Source organism: Lithobates pipiens, unplaced genomic scaffold (assembly GCF_037356315.1).
Source record: "Lithobates pipiens isolate NorthernLeopardFrog02 unplaced genomic scaffold, aLitPip1_a1.2 Scaffold_8, whole genome shotgun sequence".
Classification (NCBI taxonomy): Eukaryota; Metazoa; Chordata; class Amphibia; order Anura; family Ranidae; genus Lithobates; species Lithobates pipiens.
In genome coordinates this window covers 56,037,943-56,062,463 of record NW_027507903.1, presented here as the reverse complement: position 1 = coordinate 56,062,463, position 24,521 = coordinate 56,037,943, and positions in this window count along the sequence as shown.

Here is a 24,521-nt window from a genome sequence, read left to right as displayed (position 1 = left end):
TGAAGATAAACACTGATTGCTCTAACCACATCCAAAGTGTGCAAAGATTCTTCTTCTGCGGACTGTGGGTCCGGAAAAAAGGATGGTAGGATTACGTCTTGATTCAAATGGAATCCCGAAACCACCTTAGGTAGAAAGGACCTGTTGGGACGCATGACCACCCGGTCCTTATGAATAATTAGATACGGCTCCTTGCTGGAAAGAGCTGCTAGTTCTGATACTCTTCTAGCCGTGGATATGGCTGCCAAGAAGACCAATTTTTTAGTCAGGAGAACTAAAGAAGCCAGATGCAAAGGTTCAAATGGCTGCCCCTGCAAAGCCGAGAGAACCAAATTCAGATCCCATGGGCATACCGGAGGTTTGACTGGTGGTCTTATCCGCATGGCCCCCTGGATAAAAGCCCACACCAGGGAATGCGATGCAAGTGGCTTTTGAAAAAACACTGACATGGCCGAAATCTGCACCTTGATAGTGCTTATGGCCAAATTCATTTCTAGGCCTGACTGGAGAAAGGCCAAGATCCTGCTAATGACATACTTTCTAGGATGCCATTTCCTGAGTTCACACCAGGAAACATATGCCCTCCAGATTTTGTAATAAATAAGCCTGGAGGCCGGCTTTCTGGCATTGACCAGAGTAGAAAGGACTGACCCCGAAAGGCCACGGTCTCTCAGAATGTGGGTCTCAGCAGCCAAACCGTCAAATTCAGACTGTGTAAAGCAGGATGGTAGATTGGACCCTGTGAGAGCAGGTCTGGCCGGAGAGGGAGGGTCCATGGCCTGCCTACTGCCAACTTCATGATCTCCGCGTACCATGGTCGCTTGGGGCAAGCCGGAGCCACCAAAATTGGCTTATAAAGGTAGGTAATTGTTTAGGTTGTCCTCACACTACAGATGTTGGTAAACCTTGTTGAATAAACAGATGAAATGTAAAGTAAGAACTATTTGTGGGAAGCAGTAGAATAAAGATGAGAACTTACCGATGGATAAAGCCTTTCTCATGGAACTGTTGGAGGCCAATGATGCATTCGGCAGCGTATAATCTATTGAAGGAACAACAAAAAATTATTTATAATCTTCCAATATATATATATTCTAATACAGTAGTAAATAGAATGTATTTTCATGTGTATGTTCAGAAATACCCCTAGGTGCTCCCAGTTCACAATCAAAACCATTATCAAAGCTGCTCTATTCAAAAACACACAGAGAGCTGCAGGAAGATTTTATATTTTAGAGAATGGATCATGGGACATCTGAGAATTATTCCTTGCTGTGACTGCAGGGCCGGCTTGGTCAGTTGTGTTCTCAATTGTCTGTGAAGCCCCAAACTTCCCCCATGTCTATTATAGGGGTGTATGTTCTTCTTTTGTATTGTGGTGTCCTACAGGTGAAGCCTTTGTTACTATGGTATGATGTAGCACAATGTGAGTCAGTGGTGCTTTCATTGTTAATGACGGTACCTACCTGATGGTGTCGATGTCAAAGTCTCCCTGTTCACCCAGGAGATGAAGATCCCCTCCGCTGGCGTGCTCCATGGCAATCCAAAAATAGTCCTAAAATAGCAAAAAGTTTAGAATTTAGTCATTTACTTACCAATACTATTACATTCTACAATAATCCAAGTCCTAGATCATTTACAAACACTCAGAACTTTCTAGTAAATTATTCTGAGAAGACATAAATGGACATAGTTTTGGGTACTGTAGACGGTGTTAATGTTTCTTATTTTTTGTGAAGAAATAGCTTCTGCATGATACTAGATAAGGGACATAATAGCTGCACATCCATTTGGCAATTTACAAACTATTCTGTCCTTTTTTATTATCTTTGTTCATTGATCTCCCCTTCTTGCTAATGACACAGAAGCGACATGTGAAACGTCATTTCCGGGTCTTAGTGTCACTTCATCCAGTGCATATGGTGGGGGAAGAAACTAATGGGGGGGATCTGCACTCTGTTAGCTTCATTGGAGGGCAGGTGAGACATCAAGACTTCTGATGACTTATTAAAGAGAGACCTTGTCACCACAAAATACACCACATAGGGGACTTTGCATCCCCTATGTGGTGTATTTTATGCAAACAATTAAAGTTACAGCCAAGCACTTAAACCTTCCCCAAATTTTGAACCCCATCCCCACATACAAGCACATATGAACACAAATGCATGCGGCGGGGTTGCAGAAAAGCATCAATGGTGCGACACATGTGACATACCGCCATGCACACCAAGTGAGCCCATTATTCATAGTTAACTCTAAATTGATGAATTGTATGGGGCATTTAAACCTCCACATATGAAAAATATGGGGTACAAAAGTTAATCACTGTTTCACGTGTGCATGCAAGGCTTGGCATGTTGGGAATTTATTTACTTGGCACAAACTCATATTTTACAAATTGGGCAATATATTGAGTTTGTGTACTAAAATTACCTTCAGGGCATTTTTTAGTGAAATGTTGTCTTGTGCTGTGCTAATATCATGTGATATAAAAATTGTAACTACCTGTATTCATTATATTGTCTAAGGTATCTGCTTTCAGAAAATATAATGTTTTGGGGGTTCTATGTAATCTTCAGCCCTAAAATGATTTTCTAAACATGTGTGCAAAAAATTCAAACACAGTTCTGGCAGAAAAATGATTATTTGGTGGTCAGTCGTGTGGTTTCCACATTCATCCCCCCTGACCACTCTGCAACAGCACTTTTGTGGCTCATCAGCTATTGCTAACCGCTAATCAGAGTGTGTGAAGTGTTGGTTCTCTACAACAGTGAGAGATGGTCAGCCCCACCCATAGTGATAGTGAGGATACAGGTAGAGTCCGGCAACTTTCCTGTCTGGCATCTATTATAAGATTAAATGGCCAATTTTGGCTTATCTGACCCTCAGGAAGAAGATTTGTAGTCATACCTTTGACTCCCAGGTCAGGTGGCGTTGGATGAGGAAGGGACAGCCGACGACCGCATCAAGGGCCTTCCTCTCCATGTAGATCTGCCGTCTCAGATGTTTGGAAATCCTGATGGCTTTGAGGGCCACTTTCTGCTTCGTTGTTCTGTCCTTAACCAGATCCACCTACAATGTACAGAGAGGAACAGAGATATTATACAATCTGAAATAAAGTAAATAGTTTCCTATGTCATGGCTATGTAGATGATGATACACAAAGGTGAATACACTAGAGGTGTTACAATGTTAGGAGTATGAGTGTTTCCTTATAATTATAACAGTGATATATCCAGTACATATATATACAGGATAATTTACAGATAATTGTTGGGTGGTATTCTTGCCTAAAAGTCATTGTCAACAATGACAACTTTTTTTACCTGTATTGTTTGCTATAGATGATTGCTGATCTAGTGTGGCAGGCAAGAATTTTCCTCATACAAGACTTTGGGGAACATTTAGCTTCAGCACCACAAAGCAGGACCCAATAACTGCTAGACCAGGGCCACTCGGGTAAGTAACATTCTCTTTTCAGCCACCCCCCAATCTTTGCGGCTAAGGCCTCATGCACACTGAATGTGTTTTCTTCTGCTTTTAATGGCATTTTTTTTCTGCCTTATCGTTCCTGCATGTTAGCCTATGTGTCCATACACACATCGGACTTTAGGTACTTGATGCCCCTAAATACGTGTAAACACTCCTAAGCACAAGGCATTCTGGCCTTTATTTTAATGGTCAGAATAAATTATTATTCTGGCCGATGAAATTAATTAACGACCAAGCGTTTGACGTGTCTCAATGTGTTACAAGAGTTTACAAGTGACAAGAGTTTTTTCTACCAAAACTCTTCTGCAAGGAGGAAAGAAGTCTAGGAGAGTTAGCGTTAAGTGTGCATGAGGCCTAATTGTACCGGAGTTCTCATGATAAACACCCTCACTAGAATGTAAATGACAGTTTCTGCTGTGCAATTTAAACAATGGAAGAGCAGTGATCATATTAGGAGTTGTTACCCTAAGCAACCAATCAGATGTTATCTTTCACCAGCAGTGAGTACAATGTTTAGGATAACTGCAGATTGGTTGCTTTTGGGTTATTGCACAGTTCACACAGCTATTTGTGTAAGACACCAATAGATATACAACCAAAAAAGACTCAATATAATACTTACATGTTCAAAGCTGCCTTTTCCCAGATGTTTCCGAAATTTGAACCACTTCTCCAGGGGTATCTCCTGTCCTTTATCCAGATGGTCTGAGGTGAAAGATTGTATGATTGAGCTACATGAATGCTATTATGAGTACCAAATAAATGACAAAAATCAATCTGCACAATCAAATCCAATGTACCCAGAGTCACATGCTATTACTAAAAAGGTGATCTCACTACACCTCCACAGAGGAACAAATAGCAACTCATAAAAAAATTCAACATTACCTTCAAAAATCCCAGAATATTACACATATTTAAAATGAGAAAACCAACAGTCTCAACTGTGCACAGTGAAAAAAGTGCAACAAATAATGCAACAACGATTAATCTCCAGTCCCAAGCAGTGCAGTCCCTTTCTAATGACAGAATGGTGTTATATGTAATATGCAAGCATGTTCAAAAAGGGATCAAATCCCAATCAAAGTGAATACTCAGTGATCTTCTCTCCAAAACTTCTACTGTGTCATAAAATACTCCACCCTGTGACACTTTAATCTGCTCCCCTCAGGGTAATGACATCAATAGTAACAGGAGGTCAAAACCACATTCCCCAGCAAGGGTTAGCATGATGGTCTTCACTCTCTTCACCAAGGAAAATCCCCAATTCATATCACCAGATAAAAAGATATATGAAATGGAAAACGAACTTCTAGTGCTCATCGATATTTTATAAAAAGCTGATAAAAAGCCAAAAAACACTTTCAAGTAAAGATAATAGATACAGCACAGCAAGGTGTATACTTCCACAAATAGTAGTCGGCATATACAGACAGACCGCTTACCGTAATGTGCCCTGAACTCTGAAGAATAAAGCATGATGACTTCACCGGCAGTAGACTCTGCCCCCTATATGCAACATGTCTGCCAACAGGACTTCAGTAGTCCCATGGCGGCCATAACATATATAAGTGGTGGAGCCTATAGGCAATGACATCATCACACTTCATTCACCAGAGTTCAGGCACATTGTGGTGAGTGGTCTGTCTGTATATGCTGACTACTATTGTGGAAGTATACACCTAGATGTGCTGTATCTATTACCTTTACTTGGAAGTGTTTTGGACATTTTATCTGTGTATAATAAAATGTGTCAGTGAGCACTAGAAGTTCTTTTTCCATTCCATGTATCTTCCTATCTGGTGATAGAATTTGGGGATTTTCCTTGGCGGAGAAAGAGTGATCACCATCACATTAACCCCTGCTGGGGAATGCGCTGTTTTCATCTCCCATTACTACTGAGATCATTACTCTGAGGTCAGCAGATTAAAGTTTCACACAGTGGAGTATTTTACCACACAATAGGAGTTTTGAAAAGAAAATTGGGATTTGAGCACTTTTTGAGACTTGTTTGAATATCATATATGCACTGCTTTGCACTGGAGATGAATTATTTACTGTTTGTTGCACATTTTTCTCTTTGCACAGTTTGGATTGTTGGTTTTCTCATTTTACATTTGTGTAATATTTGGGATTTTTATACATATATATTTGTGGGTAACACTGCACTCTTTCTGGCTATTTGTGCTCTTATGAGTATGTGACTTATTGTTCATTTTATTTGAAAACAGTATAAAGGAAGATCACTGTGTTCTGATGGTTTTCTGGGACCATTTATGCCATTGCAGTGTGGTGTATTGCATTAACATGTACATAGCTCCCAACTGTCCCTGATTTCCAGGGACTGTCCCTGATTTGGAGAAATGTCCCTCCGTCCCTCATTCCTCCTCATTTGTCCCTCATTTTTGATATGATCCATATAGATGTATATAAAATGCACGTTTTATCTTTCAAAAAGTGTTTCCCAGAGCTAAACCTTTCATCTGATTTCTAAATTGCTGCATTTGTAAATTTCAGAAGCCAATATAAAGGAATAGTAGTGGTAAAAAAAAGCACTTGTGTGTTTAACCAATCTTTTTGTACAATTCTCCTTTAACCACTTCCCGACCAGCGCACGACGATGTACGTCGACAGAATGGCACGGGTAGGCATATTGGCTTACAGGTACGTCCAATATTCAATGCCGCCCTGCCATCGGGAGCGCGCCGCCGGCGGCGCGCTCCCGCGCTGGTCGGGACCCCTGTGAGTCCGGTCGCGGGACCCGCGGACTCGAACGCCGCGGGCATCCCCGCGATCGTCTCACGGAGCGGCCGAATGGAGGAAATGCCGTGTAAACAGCATTTCTCCATTCTGCCTAGCAACTAGTGACGCTGATCTCTGCTCCATGTGATTGGAGCAGAGATCAGTGTTCACTAAATGAAAGCCCAACCCCCCCACAGTTAGTAACACTCCCCTAGGAACACTTAACCCCTACACTGCCACCCCCTGGTTAACCCCTTCACTGCCAGTGTCATTTACACAGGAATCACTGCATTTATATAGCAGTGATTACTGTATAAATGACAATGGTCCCAGAAATGTCCTATGGGTCCCCCACAATGTCGCAGTCACAATAAAAATCACTGATTGCCGCCATTACTAGTAAAAAAAAAAAAAAATTATTAATAAAAATGCTATAAAACTATCCCTATTTTGTAAACGCTATAACTTTTGCGCAAACCAATCAATAATCGCTTATTGCGATTTTTTTTACCAAAAATATGTAGAAGAATACGTATCTGCCTAAACTGAGGGAAAAAAATGTTTTTTTATATATTTTTGGGGGATATTTATTATAACAAAAAGTAAAAAATAATGTGTTTTTTTCAAAATTGTCGCTCTATTTTTGTTTATAGCGCAAAAAATAAAAACCGCAGAGGTGATCAAATACCACCAAAAGAAAGCTCTATTTGTGGGAAAAAAAGGACGTCAATTTTGTTTGGGAGCCACGTCGCACGACCGCGCAATTGTAAGTTAAAGCGACGCAGTGCTGAATCGCAAAAAGTGGTCTGGTCTTTGACCAGCAAATTGGTCCGGTCTGAAAGTGGTTAAGGGGGTGTGGCAGGGGGTGTGTCCTATGCCTGCATACTTTTGCTGATAGGTGTCCCTCATTCCCATTTCAAAAAGTTGGGAGGTATGCATGTGTGATACTGTATGTTTCGTGGGCATCACATTAAGGCAGCCTATTTAGTTAATGGTCTTGCAAGTCATTAAAATGCAATACAAAATGTAACTGCACCATGTATTTCATTGCAACACACCACAGCATGGCACAGCATCACAATGCATTGGCAGTGTGCTTCAATGCAGGGGTGTTGTGTTTCCATTCAGTATGACACCTCATCATATCATTGTTCATAACATGCATTGCTGCAACAGTTCAGCGTTCAGCAATAGTGTGAATGGGTCCCTACTCTTGGCTAAGTTTAGATGTGCAGCAAACATTACTGCCTCTCTGACAGAGATCTGTAGTGGATTGCTTTTCAGAGGCAGTGAGGTGGTGATGCGTCTGGTTAGTACACATTACTTCTATGTGTTCAATTGCAATGCAGCAATTTTAGCAAGACATGGCAAGTTTGATGCAGTTCCACCTGTCTAATTCTCCCATGTAAGTGAATGTGACCGATCCGCTACTGCAAGGTAAGAGCTTGTCTCACAGTTGCGGTGTGGGCTCGCTGTGCAAAATCATCATCATCATCAGGAGGTGGCAGTACGAATGTTTGAACATTTCCTTTCACCGTCCTCTGAAAAGAAGTAATCTATCACAAAACACTTGTCGGGGGGCCATAATCAGTGCTGCTATTCAGTGTCATTGGGAGGGGGGCTGGAGCATCGAATGGGTCCCCGAAAAGCCCCAGGATGCACAACTGTATTAGTAGCCCCGAGTGCCGCCAAGTCACATAACAGGTCCCGCCTTCTGGAGCCTGCAGCACCTATGATGGAAGTCCCACTGGTCCAATGGCGGGACGGCGGGATGCGTGACGTCCATCATAGGCCCTGCAGGCTCCAGTAGGCGGGAATTACAATGTAGCTGCCGTTCCACTGTGAGATCCCCACTCGGCTCTCCTCTCCTCCTGCCTGCTGTGATGATGGGAGCACCGCTCACCGCACGCCATGGCTGAGCTGAGCTGCTTGCAGGACACACAAAGTATCCTGGTCAGGTAGGTCATTGTGTGCCACTACCATCAGTATATGTAGGTCAGTGTATGTAGTCAGGTAGGTCAGTGCATGTCAGGTAGGTCAGTGTATGTCAGGTAGGTCAGTATGTGTCAGTTATGTCAGTGCATGTCAGGTAGGTAGGTCAGTGTATGTATGTCAGGTAGGTCAGTGTTTGTCAGGTAGGTAGGCCAATGTGTGTCAGGTAGGTAAGTCACTGTGTCAGGCAGGTGAATTTAATGGTCAGCATTGATGGGCACCAGTAAGCCAGGCAGCAACCAGCAAATGAGCTTACCCCCGACACAACCCCACCACCCAGCCAAAAAACCCTGCGCCACTACCGTCACCACTGGTCTTGGACTTCGGGCTGAAGCTCCTGGTCTTTTTGCCACCTACCAACTCCCCGGCTGCTATTGTGAAAGGAGACTTAGGCCGCGTACACACGGGCGGACTGTTCGCCCAACCTTGTCCGCTGAACAGTGTTTGGGCGGACAGTCCGCTCGTGTGTGGGCTTTCAGCGGACAGTTTCAGCGGACAGTTGGACGGACAAAGTCTTTCGGAAATTCCGAAAAACTGTCCGCTGAAACTGTGTTTGAGCGAACAGTCCGCCCGTGTGTGGGCTTGTCCGCTGTACTTTCGAAATGAGCGGACTGTTCCCGCTCGGAAAGTCCGCCCATTTCGAGCGCGTGTACAGGTAGGCGGGGCCCGCGAAGGAGACGTCGCGGGCTCCGCCGCCTGGAATGGGCTTAAAGGGGAACCCCAACGCCGAAAAAAATCGGCGTGGGGGTTCCCCCCAAGTCCACACCAGACCCTTGTCCGAGCACGCTACCCGGCCGGCCAGGAAAGGGGGGCGAGCGAGCGCGCCCCCCCTCCTGAGCCGTACCAGGCCGCGTGCCCTCAACATGGGGGGTGCCTTGGGGAAGGGGGGGGCCGCGCGGCCCCCCCACCCCAAAGCACCTTGTCCCCATGTTGATGAGGACAAGGGCCTCTTCCCGACAACCCTGGCCGTTGGTTGTCGGGGTCTGCGGGCGGGGGGCTTATCGGAATCCGGGAGCCCCCTTTAAGAAGGGGGCCCCCGGATACCGGCCCCCCACCCTATGTGAATGAGTATGGGGTACAATGTACCCCTACCCATTCACCTGTGAAATAAAGTACAAATAAAAACACAACACAGGGGGAAAAAATATTTTATTGCACAGCCGGGGGTCTTCCGTCTTCGGGGGTCTTCTCGCCGGACTCCTCCGCTATGTGTGTGTAGCTCTTTTGCCAGCGGAGGAGTCCGGCTTTCTTCCTCCCCGCCGCCGGCCTCTTCTCCCGACTTCGGGGGTCTTGTCCCCCTCTTCGGTTCTTCTGCCGGGCCACCGCGCCTGGTCCGGTGGCCCGGTCTTCTGTCGCCGTCTTCCGTTCTTCTGTCGCCGCCTTCGGTTCTTCTGCCGGGCCACCGCGCCTTCTTGTAGCTCTTTTACAGGCGGTGGCCCGGTCTTCTGTCGCCGTCGCCGCCTTCCGTTCTTGTTCTTCTTGTTCTTCTCCTGGAGATGTTGACTCGACGAGCTCTCCGGCCGGAATGCCGGGGACGCGCTGTGCGGTCACTTATATAGTGACAATGGGGCGGGGTCACATGGTATATGTCACATGGGTTGGTCACATGGGTTGATGTCACATGGGGACTATGACATCGTAAGGGGGCGGGGTCACCATGTGACATCAACCCATGTGACATATACCATGTGACCCCGCCCCATTGTCACTATATAAGTGACCGCACAGCGCGTCCCCGGCATTCCGGCCGGAGGGAGCGACGTGTCAACATCGCCTGGAGAAGAACAAGAAGAACAAGAAGAAGAACACGAACGGAAGGCGGCGACGGCGACAGAAGACCGGGCCACCGCCTGTAAAAGAGCTACAAGAAGGCGCGGTGGCCCGGCAGAAGAACCGAAGGCGGCGACAGAAGAACGGAAGACGGCGACAGAAGACCGGGCCACCGGACCAGGCGCGGTGGCCCGGCAGAAGAACCGAAGAGGGGGACAAGACCCCCGAAGTCGGGAGAAGAGGCCGGCGGCGGGGAGGAAGAAAGCCGGACTCCTCCGCTGGCAAAAGAGCTACACACACATAGCGGAGGAGTCCGGCGAGAAGACCCCCGAAGACGGAAGACCCCCGGCTGTGCAATAAAATATTTTTTCCCCCTGTGTTGTGTTTTTATTTGTACTTTATTTCACAGGTGAATGGGTAGGGGTACATTGTACCCCATACTCATTCACATAGGGTGGGGGGCCGGTATCCGGGGGCCCCCTTCTTAAAGGGGGCTCCCGGATTCCGATAAGCCCCCCGCCCGCAGACCCCGACAACCAACGGCCAGGGTTGTCGGGAAGAGGCCCTTGTCCTCATCAACATGGGGACAAGGTGCTTTGGGGTGGGGGGGCCGCGCGGCCCCCCCTTCCCCAAGGCACCCCCCCATGTTGAGGGCACGCGGCCTGGTACGGCTCAGGAGGGGGGGCGCGCTCGCTCGCCCCCCTTTCCTGGCCGGCCGGGTAGCGTGCTCGGACAAGGGTCTGGTGTGGACTTGGGGGGAACCCCCACGCCGATTTTTTTCGGCGTTGGGGTTCCCCTTTAAGCCCATTCCAGGCGGCGGAGCCCGCGACGTCTCCTTCGCGGGCCCCGCCTACCTGTACACGCGCTCGAAATGGGCGGACTTGCCTCCGCCTTACGTGGGCGAGTCCGTTCATTTCAAAAGTTGAGCGAACTGTTTGCCCAACCTTGTTCGTCAAACAGTCCGCTCGTGTGTGGGCAAGTCCGCTCATGCAAATTTTGAGCGGACTGTTTGATGAAACTGTTTGCCGAACAAGGTTGGGCGAACAGTCCGCCCGTGTGTACGCGGCCTTAGAGTGTTAGGCTGCAGTCACACAGACAGCTATCCTCATATACACTATATTGTTAAAAGTATTGGGACGCCTGCCTTTACACGCACATTAACTTTAATGGCATCCCAGTCTTAGTCCATAGGGTTCAATATTGAGTTGGCCCACCCTTTGCATCTATAACATCTTCAATTCTTCTGGGAAGGCTGTCCACATCATGGTTTAGGAGTGTGTCTGTGGGAATGTTTGACCATTCTTCTAGAAGCGCATTTGTGAGGTCAGACAGTGATGTTGGATGAGAAGGCCTGACTCACAGTCTCTGCTATAATTCATCCCAAAAGTGTTTTGTTGGGTTGAGGTCAGGACTCTCAGGCCAGTCATGTTCCTCCACCCCAAACTCGCTCATCCATGTCTTTTTGGACCTTGCTTTGTGCACTGGTCCAAATCATTTGGTGGAGGGGGGTTATGGTTGTTCTTCAGGGGTTGTGCTTGGCCCCTTAGTTCCAGTGAAGAGAACTCTTTAGGCATCAGCATACCAAGACATTTTGGGAAATGTCATGCTCCCAACTTTGTGGGAACAGTTTGGGGATGTCCTCTTCCTGTTCCTCCAACATGACTGCACACCAGTGCACAAAGTCCCACCCTGAAATGCATTACCAGACCCCCTCATTTTCCTGCAGTGTGTGATATCATCCTCCTGAGTTCCAGACCTCCGGCTGTTTCCCCGATGGGCTTTTCCATTGAGTTGCAGGAGAATGATCCATCTTCAGTGCTTGTGCCCCGTGCACTTACCTGTCAAGCCCTGCAGAAGCTGATCCGTCTCCATTACATCAGATGCCGGCAGCAATACAGACTGGAGGGATGGACACCACAGAGGCTTCTTGATATGCTTTTCATTTCTTCTTCTTCAGTCAGTGCATATAGTGCGTGTTTTTATTATCCATTTTAATACAATCTAGAACTGTACACCTAATAAGTGGGACCCTCTCCTTCTCTTCTTTATTACATGAATTGGCCAGTGGGATGTACCCAAGGTCATTCTTTCATAGAGGTGCTGCAGGTGAGGAAAGTGTTCATATATATAGAACATCATAATAATATGGACTCTTGGGACTGGTTCACAGCAACCTCTGCATTACAGTGCAGCAGCTGGTGTGCAGTGCGATCCGGCTGAGCTCAGCACAGTGATGAAGAGCTGTGTTTGGTGGATTACGCTGTTTCCTTCTTTTATATACAAACTTTATTGAGATGTTACAAAGACATCTCACAAACTTCAATCGCTGGTGACGCAGTGCAAAGCAGTGGATTGCCTCTCATTGTACTGCATTGATAAGAGGTAATACATGCAGTACCCTTTTCATTGCACACACCACCAAAATACAGTGCTGTAAAACTGGGCAAATAGGAGACAAAGAATTTTGCTTTGTCCATGTGGTGGGACTGCACTGGAATAGCCGCCCAACACAGTCCCACCATATCTGATGCTAATATACCCTTAAAGGGGCTGTAAAGTAAAAAGGTTTTTATCTGTGTGCTGCAGCCCCCCTCAGCGCCCTACTACTTACCTGATCCCCATCTCTGTCCAGCGATGTCTACAAGTGCCTCAGCTGTCCGGGACTCTCCCTCCTGATTGGCTTAGACACATCAGTGGCGTCATTGGCTCCCACTGCTGTCAATCAAAGTCAGTTATCCAATCAAGAGTGAGAGAGGGGGCAGGGCCCAACCATGGCTCTGGGCTTCGGTTCCTCTATAGCAAGCTGCTTACTGTGGGGGCACTCAACAGGAGGGAGGGGCCAGGAGCAGCAAAGAGGGACCCGAGAAGAGGAGGATTCGGGCTGCTCTGTGCAAAACCAACTGCGCAGAGGAAGTAAGTATAACATATTTGTTATAAACATCACTTTCACAATCACTTTAAGGACATTTTATTCTCAATTTATCATACAAAGGGTGGCATTTCTTTTTTTTCTGCAATTTTTTGTTTTAGTAAAGCTTGTTTTGTTTTTTTTTCTATTACACAGATGGATTGATTTAAGGTACATATTTAAACTATTGGAAAATGTATATAGTTTTACTTTACTTTATAAGTACTGTAATAAACGGTGTTATGTGATGAAGATTGCCTTTGTTCGTTTTGCCCTGTATGGGTCTGTTGGTTTATGGAGAGATGTAAAAATGGAGAGCTCTGGTGATAAAGCACTTGTGACCCACTTATTAGGGTAATGGATAAGTTCACTTTTGGGGGAAAAAATAAGAAATCAACATATTTCTTTAAGAAAAAATGTGTGTTTTATTTTTTTCCCCCAAGGAGCCTGAAAAGCATTACAACCGTGATCAGTGGCTAGAGAAAAAATGGTATTTCAGTATAGGATATGTATATTAGTATTAGTATATTATTAGTATATTATGAACTGTCCTAAAAAAGTTTCAAAAAGTAAAAAAATAATTATATATATATATATATATATATATATATATATATATATATATATATATATATATATATATATATATATATATATATATATATATATATATATATATATATATATATATATATATCCTGTTAAATTAACATAAAGTTACCTTCATATGTAAAAGTTATATTAGACTAGAATACACTAAAATTATTATGTGAAATAATGAGACTTTAACATATAGTGTAAAACCTTTATTTTATAATATGTCAAATTACACATTCTGATAACACTGGAAGGTTTCTTAAGACATTTATCAATAACTTTATATTGGTTTTATAAATGAGTATAGATTCTATACAAAGGTGTAGCGCTCAAAACCAGGCATATTATACCATCCTTAAATGAAATGATATATACTCATATATGAAACATTTGCATATGTGTTCTTAAACATTAACAACGTGAAAAAAGGGGGTGACCTATAAAATCTTCCTGTAAGTCCCATATATGTAATAATTACAGGTAAGTAAAAAAAAATTATAACAAAAAGAAAATCCAAACAAAGAAGAAGTCCAAAAAACAGAGATACAAAGTCTCTTATATGTGATATCTGTGTCTGATCCACAGGTGTGCAAGAAATCACCATCCACCTTCTTTACATATAAAGATCATGCAGACACCACGTGGTATTCCCTTCACCAAGCGAGATATACGCTTACCAGATCTATTGGATCCAAACGAATATACATTGGAAGGATCACAAAAGCTTATATGTTTGTGTGTAGATTTCTCAGCAGTACATTCTCCAAGGGGATTTCAAGTGTAACCGTTCTGTTCGTGTACTGGGCAGTAAATTATCTCCAACCATACACATCCATAGAAATAGTTGAACACCTCCCACTCATAATAAGTAAAAGCATCTAAATAAATCAGGTGAACTTTGCAACAGACTGTAGCCTAATAGATAGTTATTTCCACCAACAGGATCTCCAGTCCAAGACCCCTTATATAGGGCACCTCAGTGGATGCCCAGAGGGTGGAAGGTGGTCCTTCAGCCACCCAAATCCTCAAATAGAAACACTCCTCCTATAGCGGAACTCGGGACGTTCTGGAATTGCTCATTTTTACCACACATGTGGTATCGTAATACTCAGGAGGAGTAGCAGAATTTATTTTGCTGCATTATTTGTGGTATACACATGCTACGTGAGAGAAATAACCTATTACAATGACAATTTTGTGGAAAAAAAATAAAATAGAATCAAAAAATCTTAATTTTGCAAAGAATTGTGGGAAAAAATGACAACATCAAAAAGTTTACCATGCCTCTTACTAAATACCTTGGAATGTCTACTTTCAAAAAAGGGGTAATTTGGGGGGTATTTTTACTTTCCTGGCTTGTTCGGGTCACAAGAAATGAGATAGACCACCAGTACATCAGATGTGATCAATTTTGTGCGATTCGCACCACAGCTTGTGGACTCTCTAACTTTCACAAAGACCAAATAATATCCACTCATTTGGGTTATTTTTACCAAAGATATGTAGCAGTATAAATTGTGGCCAAAATTTATGAAGAAAAATTAATAATTTGAACATTTTTATCACAGAAACAAAGAAAAATGTTTTTTTTTTTCAAAATTTTCGGTCTTTTTTCATTTATAGCGCAAAAAATAAAAAATGCAGAGGTGATCAAATACCACCAAAAGAAAGCTCTATTTGTGGGAAAAAAAAGGACAAAAATTTCATTTGGGTACAGTTGTGCATGACTGAGTAATTGTCATTCAAAGTGTGAGAGCACCGAAAGCTGAAAATTGGTCTGGGCAGGAGGGGTGTTTAAGTGCCCAGTAGGCAAGTGGTTAAAGAGCGACCCAAAACTAATTCCCCTGCTCCTTACAATTGCAGCAATACTGCATATGTGCATGTAATTTCTTGTTTGTACCCATAGTAGGGCCCTCCAGAAACAATATTGCACATTTAGTTTTATTATCCTACCTAAAAACACACCGTCACTGACACTAAGACCCCTTGCACACTGAGGCAGTCAAAAACTGCCGATAAGGGTCGGGCGCTTTTGTGGCGTTAGTGGTGAGCTTTTTTTAAGGTCACATGACTTTAAAAAAAAATAAAAAGCTATTTTGCAGCACTTTTGGAAGTGCTTCCCATTAATTTCAATGGACGGGGTGATTTTGAGGTGCTTTTTAAAGCACTCCAAACATGCACCACAGATGCTGCTTGCAGGACTTTTTGCACCGCCCCCACCAGCGCATCTCCCCAGTGTGAAAGCATCCATCGAAATTAATGGGAAACAGTTTTGAGGCGCTATTTTAAGTGCAAAAGTGCCTGAAAAGCACCTCAGTGGGAAAGGGGTCTGATACCAAATTACAAAAAAAGTTTTTATTTGTTTGTTTTTTCTGTTTTTTTAATTCGCTGACCCTGACCTTTGACCCTAAGTATAAATATGACACTGATCTAGATCTAGACCTGATCTAGCTGATTTAGCTTTATTTATTTTTGAAGGGCTCATTCACATGTGCAGTAATCTCTGAAGAGTGATGTGTGTTTAAAACACTCTTCAGAGAGCAATTGTATCACAATCTCAATGCCTGATTTAACCCTTAGATCCCTTCTAGTGTGTAGCACTGTCTTTCCAGGCTTTCTCTCTGTCTCCAATGCTGGAGAATGCTAAGTCCCGCCCACTTCATGTTGTGACTGTAATCCAGGGGTCTTAAACTGGCGGCCCTCCATCTGTTGCTGAACTACAGGTCCCATCATGCCTCTGCCTATGGGAGTCATGCTTGTAACTGTCAGCCTTGCAATGCCTCAGGAAAATCCGTGAAAGTTAGAAGCAAATCGCTACTACACCCCTGCTGCCCCCATGCTTTGGCATATATGCTCTTTTTTTAAACTGTGGTGGTGAAATCACCTCCGACAGCGCTGGAGTCACGGCTTTATGTATCGTGGGAGAAAACGCTGTTGCTGTCAAGATAAGTAAATCCCCTCTGCAACTGAATGGCGTACCTGCTAAGCAAATGAAGGTTAACAATAAAACAAAGTAACATTACGGTATAAAAGTAAGACATACCATACCTGCAAAGCAAATACAAAAAAAAGTAGTAAAAAATAAAACATTTTTTAACACAATCTGTGCCTAAAATATATATACGCCGAAGCACAGGGGCATCCTCCCACAAAAGTTGTGAGCAAATCACTCCTCCACCCCTGCTGCCCCCATGCTTCAGCATTAGGGATGAGCCAAACACCCCCCCCCCCCCCCCCCGGTTCGGTTCGCACCAGAACTTTCGAACGGACCGAAAATTCATGCAAACTTTAGAACCCCATTGAAGTCTATGGGACTCAAACGTTCGAAATAAAAAGTGCTAATTTTAATGGCTAATATGCAAGATATTGTCCTAAAAAGGGTTTGGGGACCTGGCTCCTGCCCCAGGGGACATGGGTCAATGCCTAAAATGTTTTTAAAAACGGCTGTTTTTCGGGAGCACTGATTTTAATGACGATTAAAGTGAAATATTCCTTTAAATATCGTGCCTGGAGGGTGACTATAGTATGCCTGTGAAGTGCCACATGTTTCCCGTGTTTAGAACAGTCCCTGCACAAAATGACATTTAACGGAAAAAAATTCATTTAAAACTGCTTGCGGTTTTAATGTAATATCTGGTTCCGGCAATACGGATGAAAATCATTGAAAAAAATGGCATAGGTAGCCCCCCCCCTGTCCATTACCAGCCCCTTTGGGTCTTGTACGGCTGTTAAGGGGAACCCCGTACCCATAAAAAAAGGAAAGGCGCGGGGCCCCCAGTCCCTATATACTCAGAACAGGAGTATACAGGCAGTGCAAACAAGACAGGGACTGTATAGGTTTGCTGTGTTAAGTAGAATCTGTTTGTAATTTTGAACTGGTACATTTTTAAAGTGTAGCTCCAGTCAAAAAATCTATTTTTAAGCTTTTAGGAAAACATAGGGAAGGGTTACCACCCCTGTATAATTTGTTTTGCCTTCTTTTTTCATCTCACTTCCTGTTGTCTCCTTCTGTTTGCAAGTAGGAGACGTTTGTAAGTTGGATGTTTAAAAGTAGGGTCCTGCCCTATATGCTCTGCAGAAATGGGGGCCTAAGGTGTTGGTGTTGCCACAACACTGTAAGCCCTCAAAGTAACTCTTGGTGGGCGCTGGAGCGCCCTGCCGTGAACGATTATATCAAGAATTGTAATTACATGCCATTGTTTAACAGTGGTAGAAAAATTGGGCCTTTGGTGGTTGTGGTGGTGGTGCTGGTGCCACAACACTATAAGTCCTCACAGTTACTCTCGGTGGGCACAGGAACAGGCCCTGCTGTAAAATATTATATCAAGAATTGTAATTACATGCCCCTGTTAAACAGGGGCTGAAAAATTGGGCCTTAGGCACTGCTTGCTGGTGCCACAACACTGCAACCTCTCCCAGATATTCTACTTGGAGTGCAGGAATGAGCCCTGCTGCAAAGCATTGCATCAAAAATTGTATTACATGCCCCTATTAAACAGGGGCTGAAAAAATGGGACTATACACTGCAACCTCTACCATATACTCTAGTTGGATTGCAGGAAAGAGCCCTGCTGCAAAGCATTGCATCTAAAATTGTAATTACATGTCCCTGTTAAACAGGGGCTGAAAAATTGGGCCTTAGGCACTGGTGCTGGTGCCACGACACTGCAACCTCTCCCATATACTCTATTTGGAGTGCAGAAATGAGCCCTGCTGCAAAGCATTGCATCAAAAATTGTAATTACACGCCCCTGTTAAACAGGGGCTGAAAAATTGGGCTGATGGCATCACCCAGAACCAAAAATGTTCTTCCAAGATATCAGCGGAGTAGGAAGAGGATAGACAGTCAACATAACAGGACAGTCACTCAGCATCAGCATAGGCAGTCTTGAAGGGATGTGATATTTTAAAAAAAATATTTGGTTACATCAGCTTCAGGTGCTTGGTAGCTGGTGGTGATCCAACACTGATTCATCTTTATGAAGGTCAGTCAATCAACCAAGTCGGTGGACAGACACACCCTGTGACCGGTTACAAAGCCATCAGCAGCACTGAAGGTGCGCTCCGAAAGAACGCTGGATGCAGGACAGGCCAGAAGCTCAATTACATACTGTGCAAGCTCTGGCCAGTGATCCATCCTCAAGACCCAGTAAGCCAGAGGATTTTTGGTGGGAAAGGTGTCCAAGTCTGACCTTGCCCCTAGGTATTCCTGCACCATGTAAGTACGACGCTGGCGATGGTTGCTGGAACCAATCATACCTTGGGGCTGCGGACTAAAAAATTGTCTGAACGCATCGGTCAGACGGCCACCGTCTCCACCGCTCATTCTGACCGAAGTCTCAGCAACACGTTGTCCAGGACCAGGAGTTTGTAACCTCCCGGTCTCTGGGAAAGCATTGCACAGACCTTTCTGCAAGGCCTCCCAGAGATGTCTTATCCTCTGCTCCCTCTGCGACGGCAAGATAAGGTCCGCAACCTTACCCTTGTACCGTGGATCAAGGAGAGTGGCCAGCCAGTAATGGTCCCTCTCCTTGATCCGAAGAATACGAGGATCCTTCCGCAGGCTTTGCAGGATCAGGGAGGCCATGCAGCGTAGGTTAGCTGAGGCATTCGGTCCGGAGTCCTCTGGGTCACTAAGGACAACATGATCCGCAGCCACCTCCTCCCAGCCACATACAAGTCCACGGGTTTCTTGGGACTATAAATCATCCCTACAAGACTGCTGCTTCTGATGCTGAGTGCCAGGCTCCAACTTCTAGCTGACACAATCCTCCTCCTCCTCTTCCTGTGTGATGGGTGGGACAGCAGGAACACTGTCTGGATAAAGGGGGCCTTGAGAGGCAAGGAAGTCCTCCTCTTTCTGCCTCAAGTGCCCTGTCCATTATTCCACGCAGCGTATGCTCCATCAGGTGAACAAGAGGTACAGTGTCACTGATGCATGCACTGTCACTGCTCACCATCCTTGTGGCCTCTTCAAACGGTGACAGGACAGTGCATGCATCCCTGATCATGCCCCACTGGCGTGGTGAGAAAAAACCAAGCTCCGCTGACCCTGTCCTGGTGCCGTAGTCACACAGGTACTCATTGATGGCCCTCTGCTGCATGTGCAGCCGCTGCAGCATGGCCAACGTTGATTTCCACCTGGTGGGCATGTCACATATAAGGTGGTTCTTGGGCAGGTTCAACTCCTTTTGGAGCTCAGCCAGCCAAACACTGGCATTAAATGATTGGCGGAAATGCACACAGACTTTCCTGGCCTGCTTCAGGACATCCTGTAAGCCTGGGTACCTGCCCAAGAACCGCTGAACCACCAGGTTAAGGATGTGAGCCACACAGGGCACATGGGTCAGTTGTCCCTCATGGAGGGCGGAGAGGAAGTTGGTGCCATTGTCGCAAATCACTTTTCCTGGCTTAAGCTGGCATGGCGTCAACCACCTCTTGGCCTGCCCCTGCAGAGCTGACAAAATATCTGCCCCAGTGTGGCTCCTGTCCCCCAAACAAACCAGCGCAAGCATGGCATGGCATCTTTTTGCCTGCGTACTTGCGTAGCCCCTTGAATGCCTACGGAGCACCACTGGTTCTGAGGACAGAGCACTGGAAGAGGCCATGGAAGAAGAAGAGGAGGAAGAGGGGGTGGAGGAGAGAGGTGTGTCACAACCAGTAGTAGCATTTTGGAGGCGTGGTGGCGGAACAACCTCCAACACTACTGCACCTTGTCCTGTATCATTCCCAGCTGCCAGAAGAGTGACCCAATGGGCCATGAAAGACAGGTAATGTCCCTGTCCATGCCTGCTGGATCAGGAGTCAGCGGTAATATGCACCTTACCGCTGACCACCCTGTCCAGCGAGGCAAGGACATTGCCTTCCACATGCTGGTAGAGAGACAGAATCGCCTTCCGTGAGAAAAAGTGGCGTTTGGGGACCTGCCACTGAGGAACCGCACATTGCACAAACCCACGGAAGGGGGTCGATTCTACCAACTAAAAAGTCAGCAGTTGAAGTGCTAGCAATTTAGCCAAGCTAGCATTCAACCTCTGGGCATGTGGATGGCTGGGAGTGAATTTCTTTCTACTGTCCAGCAGCTGGGGCAGGGAAATTTGCCTGCTACAATCGGATGTGCGTGTACTGCTAGCAGAGTGTCCGCAAGCACTTGGCTGTGACACACCTAATTCTACACCTTCATTCCTCTCAGTGCAGGTTTCAGAGAGGACTGAAGGTCTAGTGGGGTTGGAGATCCAAGCTGATGAGGAGCTAGGAGAGGTCCGCTTTGTTCTTTGGTGTGGGTCTTTGAGGTACACTTGCCAACGAGCTGCATGGCAGGTCAACATATGTCTGGTCAAGCATGTAGTGCCCAAGCGGCTGATGTTTTGGCCACGTGAGATACGCTTGAGACATATGTTGCAAATAGCAGCGGTGCGATCTGATGCACTCGTCTCAAAAAAGACACAGGCGGAGCTCTGCGGTGTGATTCAGTCGGTGTGCTGCCCCTAAGCTGGCCCCGGAGGGCATCCTGCCTCTTGGAGATGTGCCTCCTCCTCCTCCTCTCTCCTACCAGGTACCCACGTGGAGTCAGTGACCTCATCATCCCCTCTCTCTTCATCACTGAAGCAACTGGAGCAAACCTGGCAGTATGCTGCAGCTTGTGGAACATGACTGCCAGATTGCTGTCCTTCTTGAGCATCCCCTCTCTCTGCGCTCACGCTACTGCCTTACTCTAGCTGAGTATCATCATCAGAGCCTACAAAACACTGGGCATCCTCCTGGAGCATGTACCCAACACTGTGCTCAAACAGTTTGGGGGACTCCTCAGGAGGACATGGTGGGTCTAGGGAAGGAGTGACTGATGATGACATTGAGACGAGGGAAGAGGATGCATTGGCAGCAGCTTTGCTAGTACCCTGAGCCTGGGTGAGAGAGGATGAGGAGGATGAAGAGGGCTTGGTCATCCACTCTACAAAGTCTTCGGCATGATGCGGCTCAACACGTCCAGCTGCTGAAAATAAGGACAAGTGTGTCCCATGGCCATGTGCTGATGATGATGCACCGCATCCATGACCAGCACTGTTGTCTCTAGACACAGAGCCTGCTTGCCCTCTTTTATTGGCTCGTGTCTGTCTGCCTCTCCTTGTTGGCCTTCCAGACATGGTAATGGCCTGCAGGGAGATGCGAAAACCAGAAATTGGGTAGTGTATATTGTGCTGGAGGCACACAACACCCACTAACTCCTGCAGATGGCTCTATTTGAGAACAGCAATAAAGGATAGATACAGGTGTATACTGCGCTGGAGGCACACAACACCAACTAACTCCTGCAGATGGCTGTATTAGAGAACACCAGCAATAAATGGTAGATACAGGTGTATACTGTGCTGTGCTGGAGGCACAAACACCCACTAACTCCTGCAGATGCCTTTATTATAGAACACCAGCAATAAAGGGTAGATATAGGTGTATACTGTTCTGTGCTGGAGGCACACAACACCCACTAACTCATGCAGATGGCTCTATTTGAGAACAACAATAAAGGGTAGATACAGGTGTATACTGCGCTGGAGGCACACAACACCCACTAACTCCTGCAGATGGCTGTATTAGAGAACACCAGCAATAAAGGGTAGATACAGGTGTATACTGTGCTGTGCTGGAGGCACACAACACCAACTAACTCCTGCAGATGGCTGTATTAGAGAACACCAGCAATAAAGGGTAGATACAGGTGTATATTGTGCTGTGCTGGAGCCACACAACACCCACTAACTCCTGCAGATGGCTGTATTAGAGAACACCAGCAATAAAGGGTAGATACAGGTGTATACTGCGCTGGAAGCACACAACACCAACTAACTCCTGCAGATGGCTGTTTTAGAGAACTCCAGCAATAAAGGGTAGATACAGGTGTATACTGCCCTGGACCACACAACACCCACTAACTCCTGCAGATGGCTCTATTAGAGTACAGCAATAAAGGTAGATACAGGTGTATACTGCGCTGGAAGCACACAACACCCACTAACTCCTGCAGATGGCTCTATTAGAGAACAGAAAACCGACGCTAGGGCAGCTATTGGCTACTGGCTATGAACTTCCTTATTCGAATCCAGTCTTACGTCATCACGTTCGAATCCGTCGGAGTTTAGTGTGATTGTGTGTGGCCAAGTCCGCTCAGCCGAAAAGTCCGTCAGAACTCTGTCGGAACTCCGGCAGAACTCCGGCGGAACTCCTTCGGAAGTCTGTCGGACATAAGTCCTCTCGTGTGTACGGGGCTTTACAGACACATTGAAAGCTATTAACACCTGTAACAGCTCTATGAAAATTCCTTCCCATAATTTGGAAGGAATGAGGGAGGACCTAACTTCAATCAGACAAGATATGCAAACTTTTAAAGAGAGAATGACAGCAGCTGAGAAGAGAATAAGTATGGTTGAAGACTCCTTAAATACATTTGTGAACTTTAACAAGAAGCTTACTCAACAATTTTCCACACATGACTCACGATTGGGAGACATGGTGAACCATCTTTGCTGGAATAATATTAGAATAGTAGGCTTCCCTGAAGGGGTAGAGGGAAATACTTCAGCTGAATTTATAGAGAAATGCCTCAAATCTACGATGGGCTCAGAGCATTTTTCTTCTTTTTCTTTCACTGGAAAGAGCTCATAGAGTTCCCACTAGAAAATCCCCTATGGGGGGGATTTACCCAGGACCCTGATTTTGAAAATGATGAACTATAAAGACGGGGATATTATCTTGCAGAGAGCTAGATAACTCTTAGATATATGGATGAATGGACCAAAAATAAGCTTTTTCCCTGATTTCTCAGCAGCAGTACAGCACCAAAGAGCAGGATTTATGGAAGTGAAGCGGCAACTAAGGCAGATGCATCTATCCTACTCTATACTTTTTCCAACTAAACTAAAAGTAACAGCATAGGGTATTACACATTTTATTGGAACCCTGGATCTAGCTATCCAGTGGTTGGATAACTATAATCAGTCAAATTAAATTCCCAAAAAGAATTTCCTATTTTTGGGAGTATGATTGGACATTTTGGGAGGGAGAGAAGGGCGGATAGAGTACTATTTTAAATTTTTTAGCTCCCTCGATCAGATAGCACCCATGTTTGTATCTTGTTATGTTGTTTATTTCCTTGTTTGTATATATTTGTTGTATATGTTTTGTATGTTTATCTTGTATGTTGGTTTTATGTGCACCTCTCAGAATATGCTTTTGTCTCACCCCCCCCTGGAGATGGCAGACGGGGGGGGGGGGGGGGGGGGAGTAGAATGACATGGGTTAGAGTAAAAAAAATTGTATTGTACTTGGTACTTGGCTTGAGTATTTGGGTTATTTTATTTGAGATTGACTTGATAGTGCTCCTTTAAATGAAGTGTTAATTTCATGCAATGTAAGGGGTCTTGGTAGCTCCTCTAAGTGGCAAGCAGTGTTGATTTACACCCTCAATAATATGTCTTCAGGAAACCCATTTAAACCCTGAGATGTTACACTACTTAAAATAAAACCATTTTAATACTCAGTATCATTCTACATATACATCATACTCTAGAGGTGTGTCTATACTTATATCTAATGCATTGAAGTTTACATGTAGACAATTTAAAAATGATAGTAAAGGTGGATTTGTTTTTTTTTGTACTGTATATTATCAGGCCGCTCATAAGTGATCAGAAATATATATATTCCTTCGCCATATTCAGCAGAAGTATTTAAAGAATACATTCAGTTCATATCTGACAAAATAGATAGTGCATACCTATTGGTTGGTGATTTTATCAATTATATGGACTCCGCAATAGATAAATATAATATAATGGATAAGCAAACTTCATTGGGACCCAAGGCCTTTGTTTTATATATATAACGGAATTGGGATTGAATACTCTCTGGAGACAGTGTAACCCAACAAACAGGCAATTTTCTTGTTTTCTTAGTAGTTACAAAACCCTCCCTAGGATAGATTTAGCGTTTGTACCATATCTTCGTGATATTAAATATGAGT